Here is a 6,708-nt window from a genome sequence, read left to right on the forward strand (position 1 = left end):
GTTCTTTTATGAAGCTAGGTTTTTACCACAAGAAGGATTGATATACCAACAACTATATTATGACCACTTACCAAACCCATACAACGTAGAAGTTTCAAAAGAATATACTCAATTAGAACCAAAAGAAAACACATTAGGAGAAAGAATTAGAGTACTACGAGCTTATCTTATGCGAAAATGTGAAGAATATAGAGTTCGACAAAAGGTTAAAAAAGATAAGAAACTCAGATTACGAGAAATATGTGGATTCACGGAAAAACGGTTAGTTTTTGGTTGTGATGATAAAGTTAGGAGAAAATATCGACGATATACTCCTAATCGCACTTATAAACATAATCCTACATATAAGAAGTCTTATACTAACAAGTATGACAATGGACGATTTCGACGAAAACGATTTAGACGATATAAAAATAATCCAGAAAATAGAAACATATCTAGATATAAACGAGAGTTTAGGAAAAGACGAGAAAGACCACTAAGGGATAAAAATACTAAACTTACAGAATGTAAATGTTGGAATTGTAATGAGAAAAGACATTATGCTAATAAATGCCCTAAATTAAAACAAAAAGGTGTCAAATATATAGGAACAACAGAATTTATAATGAGTCTAGAACAAATAAGAGCCAGCGATGATAAATGGCATAAAGAAGATGAATTTTATATTACTGAAACTCAAGGTGAGAACTCAGAAGAATTAGAACCACTAGAATATGAAGATAGTGAAACTGATAACTAATGGTAGCCATATATGTAGAAGCACTGGTAGAATATAAACCTAATAAGATTATAAAACGCCGCATATTTATAGATAGTGTTTAGCGAAGCAAGATGTACTAGTTCCCCATAAATGGAAAAGATCTAAAGGACATAAGGTTAGAGTTACAGGATTTAATGAACAAATGAAAGAATTAGATATTATAGCCGAAAACATGAGATTAATACTTAACAAGACAATCTTTCGATTACCCATAATTTATCAAGAAAATATGAAACAACATATATTATTAGGAAATAATTTCCTTGATTTCTTTAAAGTCCAGCTAATCAAATCTGAAACCATAAGTATTTTAACTCCTTGTAATAAATGGATTATCATTAAGCGAGTCCTACCTTTATATCCACTGACGTTTTTTCTGATGTGTGCAGGATCGCTCTTATGACCCTAAAAAGGGTAGGAAGACAAACGAACATTGAAGTAACCATTTTTAAATGAAATTTAACATTCATAATATATTAAAGCTTTACATTTAACTAAATATAACAAATAAATTTAATTAGGACAAGAGTTATAGAGAAACTTCAGTATACCTTTCAAAGCAATCCTCAGTGGAGACTTTTGAACTCTGTCTGAGACCCGTTCTTCATCATCATGGGTTAGGGCTATGTTCCAGCATCTCTACACACCTCTTGGAGTCGTCTGAATGATAACTATTGTTGCTGTATCACTCTGACTCTTTTTAAACTAATATGCTATACGGACGTTAAACATAAATATTTAACAACTATGAATGTTAAAAGGGGAAGTTTAGAAAGCCATGGAAGGAGAGAAAGAAAGAGTTTATTACTCAAAGCAAGTTATGTCTCATACATCATATGTCTTTTCCTTATATAGGTAGAAGATCAAAGGTGAAATTACCAAAAAGGAGATTACATCATTACAAAAGTTAAAAGTACAAACTTTTAGGTTACACGTGTCGAATGCTTCTTATTTTGCTCTTCCACCTCAAGCTTTACATCTTGCCATTAATCTCTAATGTTTCCACCTCATGCTTCTTCTTTGGACATATGTCTCTTCATATTTTCATGTCTTGCCACGTGTTGATCTTATTGCCACCTTTTCTTTAGGTATTGACACCTCGTTCTTATATTTCTTATTTTTCTTATACATTTTTATCTCATTTTCTAAACAAATGGATCCTCCTCTTTTCCTGGATGGGCTTCTTCTTTGGGCCTTATGGAGTCAATATTCATGGGCTCAGGTCTTATGGGCTCAATTCTAATTAAACATGATTTTCTTGGGCCATATATGGATTCATAATGGGCCAATGTATCTGAACTATGTTTATATTTCTTATCCATCAATTTCGTATGCATTTCTATCAAAATTTGTTGACTCGTTTCATCACCCATTTCCATTAAATAGTTGATAGTTATCATTTCTTCAACTTCTCCATGATTCGATCTGGCTATTATAGCCACCTTTTTATTTCTAATATAGTCTTCGAGTCTACATTTGATCATATGGATTCCATGTGCTCGTTTTTCTCCTAACCAAGATTTAAAATTTTCTAATTTGCAGGGAATGTCCCATTGATGGTCGGAATTATCTACATCAATCTTAGTGTTTCTACCAGTCTTAAAGATCTGAGCAATTATTATTGGTTTCCCTTCTAAGTCCATAGCAGCATCAAAAATTTGAACACAAAATATTCATCTTCCAAATCTTAATCCAAGTTCGTCAATGGATCTGGGTATGATAGATGGGAGTTTTGAAACACTATTAAGGCTCTCATCAGTCATGACTTTGTCCAGAAATCCATATCGAAATAGTTTCTGAACAACATCTAGACTGTAGTCTTCTGAGCATATATACCTAGGGTATTTGGTCATCTTAATGGTTCTATATACGGTTTGACTCTTCTTATATGTAAAAAATTTCATGATATTCTTATGTGCTTCTGTCATTTCTGGAGGGAATTGTATAACCTGGGAGGTTGTGATTTCTGATGAGTTCTGATTAATCAGCTTAGTATGGTTCAAGGTGGTGGCTCCTGAAAGTCCACTTGATGAAGTTGGCATCTCAATTGGCTTCTTATGAAGATCTCCTAACAACTCATAAGATGATCTAGGAGTCATGGTTCTTATATTCTGATTGTTCTGAGACTGGAGTTTCTTGAGTTCTTCCTCAAGGTTGTCCAGAAAGTTCTCATGATTTCTGATCATTGCAAGCATCTGGCGGTTCTGATTTCTGATTTCTGATATTCGCTGGATCATTATCTCCATTCCTGCTCAAAAAATCAGCTAAGATATTTCGTTTTCCAGAGATAGGTTTAACAATAAAATTATAGCAATTGAAAAAACTTTGCCAATGCCTTCTTTTGTTCAGTTCTGGTAGGGGGTCTATTTTATTTCTGATAAATGCTCCTACTTGTGTATTATTTGTTCTTATGATAAATTCTATGGGTAACAAATGATACCTAAACCCTTTAATTCCATTTTTAACAGCTAGTAATTCTTTTTCATTGATATGATAATTTTTCTCTGAGGGTTTCCAAGTTCCTGATCTATAGCCACATATTAAAGGAGTTTCTTTGTCTATATCTTCTTTTCTATATGCGATGAGTCCTGCTCCCCACCCGATATCACTAGCATCTGTATATAATTCTAATTGATCATTATCTTTAGGTAGTCTTAATTTTGGGAGAACTTTTACTGCTTCTTTTATTTTTCTTATAGTATCAGTATGAGTTGTCGTCCATTCAAATACTTTATGTTTCTTAATTAGCTCTTGCAAGGGTTATCGTAATTTTGGTAAGTCTTTTATATAATCTGATGCATAATTTATTATTCCTAGAAATTGTTGGACTTTTTTCTTAGTATCTATTTTTTTTTTAAATTTTTCGATTCTAGTTACGATATGATCTTGTAGTTGTAATCCTTCACTATCTATTATATATCCTAAATATTCTATTTTATTTTTAAAGATTTCTGATTTCTTTTCAGATAAAAGGATTCCATGTTGTCTTACTGTTTTTATAAATGCATCTAGGTGCTGTAAATGGTCTGCTATATTATTACTGTAGATTAATATATCATCGACATAAACTACACAGAATTCATTTAATTTTCTAAATATCGTATCCATTCTTCGTTGAAATATCTGGGGTGCATTTTTCAAACCAAAAGGTAACACAATCCATTCATAATGTCCTTATGGTGCACTAAATGCTGTTAAAGTTCTTGATTCTTTAGTAAGCTTAATTTGCCAAAAGCCACTTTTACAATCAAATTTACTAAACCACTTTTTTCCTGATAATCTATTAATTAAATTTCTCTTATAAGGTAAAAAGTATCCATCAAAAATCGTTTTCTCTTATTAATTAATTTTAAGTCTAATAATTCTTTTATTTGTATTTCAAATTCCTTTTGATCATCAGGACTATATCTTATTGGTCTGGTGCGAACAACATCATTAGGGTTTATGAGTTCTATCTTAGCATATATCTTTTCTTTTTCCCACAACATTATAGGGTTTTCTCCAAAGTTGATCTTTTTAGGGTCATAAATGATTTTTCTTGTTTGACACGAGATCTTTCAAGAATTTTGCATATGACAGCATCTGTGCAAGTGCTTCGACGAAGGAATGTTGATGTGAAACTTCCTTAAGGTGTCTAACCTTAGAATTCTGTTCTTCCAGCTTTTTGTTGATCAACCGCGTTGGATATGGCACAGGCGGAACATAAGGCGGAGGTGGCTTGTATATCTTTCCGCTTTCCCCCTGATCCTGCTCACTAGTAGATTTTGTCTTCCTGGTTTCTTCTTGACTAGAAACAGTCTGTTCCTGCTCTCCTTCAGTTTCTTCGAATGTTTATGCACAATCAGCATTTTCATCAGTAGATATAATGGGTTTAGTTTGCTTACCAGATCTCAGGGTGATTGCCATGACATTGCCCTTTGGATTTGGCTCTGTGTTGCATGGCATTATTCCCTTCCCTTTTGACGTAGATGCAGCTAATTAATGGACTTGTGTTTCTAGATTTTTAATTAATGTTTGTGTCTGTTTCATGAACTGCATCATCATCATCTTCATATCTGGCTCTATATCTTCCTTTGGTGGAACAAGTTGTTTATAATGCTGCTGAGGTTGCCTCTGGTAGTGTCCTCCTTGCTATTGTTGATATCTTGGTTGTTCCTGCTGGTTGGGCTGGCCTGTCCATCCGAAATTCAGATGATTTCTTGTGGCAGGGTTATATGTGTTAGAATATGGGTTCGGTGGATTCCTCTGATTATACCCTGCATAATCACATTCTTCCTGTGCACCCTTCCCCTGCTTAACTCCGGGACAGTTGATGCTGAAATGAAGGCCTCCACAAAAATCACAAATTTTATTGAATGGTGGTTCGTTGTGGATCGAGGACACATTTATCTTGCCGAGCTGTCTGGCAAGCTGTTCTACATGGCTTGTCAATTTTGACACAACATCTTCATTTCCCGCTCTTTTTCCTTCACTTCTGGCGGAGTGCCAGTTATAACTTGTGCTTACTACTCTCTCAATAAGGTCGTACAAGGCTTGTGATTCCAGATCTTCAGGGTTTCCATTGGCTATGGACTCGATCTGGATCTTATAAATTTTGGTTACCCCATTGTAAAAGTTCTGCATTTGCATCCACATAAGGATGCCATGATTGGGGACTCTCCTTAGTAATTCCTTGTACCTTTCCCATGCCTCGGCTAAGGATTCATCCTCTTCTTGCACGAAACGGGAAACCTCATTTCTGAGCTTAATGGCTTGCCTTAGTGGGAAATATTTCATTAAGAAAGCGTTGGCCATTTCTTCCCAAGTAGTAATCGTTCCTGGTTGCAAGTTTTTCAACCAATTCTTCACTTTATCTATTAGAGAAAAAGGAAACAGCTTTAGTCGGATTATGTCGTCAGCAACGCCTCTATTTGGCCTGAAAGTGTTGCACAACGTGATAAATTCAAGGATATGCCCATTTGGATCTTCCGACTGGTATCCATTGAACTGTACGGATGCCTGCAACATTTGTATCATAGATGCTTTCACCTCGAACATGTTGTTCCCTTCGTTGGACAGCACGATATATGATGAATGTCCTTCTGTGGTTGGTCTGGAATAATCTCTGATTCACATGACAGGAGGGTTGTTATTCTCTCCCTCTTCTTCCTGGTTTGGTTAAACTGGTTGTTCGGGTGGTACCCTTCCATCCATTCTTCTCTCTCTTTGTCGTTCTCTTTGTCTTGCACGTCGAGCTCCCACTCTGTTTCGTCTACATGTTCTCTCCAATTCGAGATCGATAGGAAAAACAGGAGGTCCATCTCTACGCATAAACCGATAAAGATTCCTTCTAGCTGCACTGTTTAGCAAACAGATTAAAAACACCTTGTTTCACAGAAAAGTTCGAATAGACTTTGTTGCTTTCAATCCCCGGCAACGGCGCCAAAAACTTGTTGTCTCCTGAATGGACTCTAGCAAGTGTACTAGATACAAGTAATAAAGTGATAAGTCAAGTATCGTATCCACAGGGATTGAGGACCAAAGTTTATAAGAAATACTTTATAGAACAGGGTGTTCGTGGTGTGTGTATTCTTTAAATTGAGAGATGTTTTTAAACAGTAACAAAGTCAATGATTTGGTTGATTAAAAGAAGTACTTAATGACGGTAAAAGGCAAAATAGGTTAAGCACAGCGGAACATGTTACTTTCAGTCTGTAAACACCCTATTTATTCATGAATGATGTAAAGTGAAGTCAAGGTCTCTGCTTTAATGCTCACTTAAGTCAACTCTCGTGTGTTCTTAAGATTCTAAGACGTACTACAACCTCAAGCGTCCCTAAAGTTGGTTCTTTCTTGCATTATGATCGAAACATCATTTCTATTAAGAAAACCCTTGATACAAACTCCTAACATCTCTGTTTCGGGGTTGAAGGCTCGACAAATAGTTCCGTGAAGATGAAAGCAGT

General features: G+C 35.2%; 1 non-coding gene across 1 annotated transcript; it reads left to right on the forward strand.

Annotated features, from left to right (window-relative positions):
* The first annotated feature begins 5,402 nt into the window (after positions 1-5,402).
* On the forward strand, positions 5,403-5,509 carry LOC136231419 (small nucleolar RNA R71). Its single transcript, XR_010689807.1, has one exon. It is a non-coding gene; the product is annotated as a small nucleolar RNA R71 (small nucleolar RNA).
* Positions 5,510-6,708: the final 1,199 nt, after the last annotated feature.

This window comes from Euphorbia lathyris, chromosome 5, assembly GCF_963576675.1.
Source record: "Euphorbia lathyris chromosome 5, ddEupLath1.1, whole genome shotgun sequence".
NCBI lineage: Eukaryota > Viridiplantae > Streptophyta > Magnoliopsida > Malpighiales > Euphorbiaceae > Euphorbia > Euphorbia lathyris.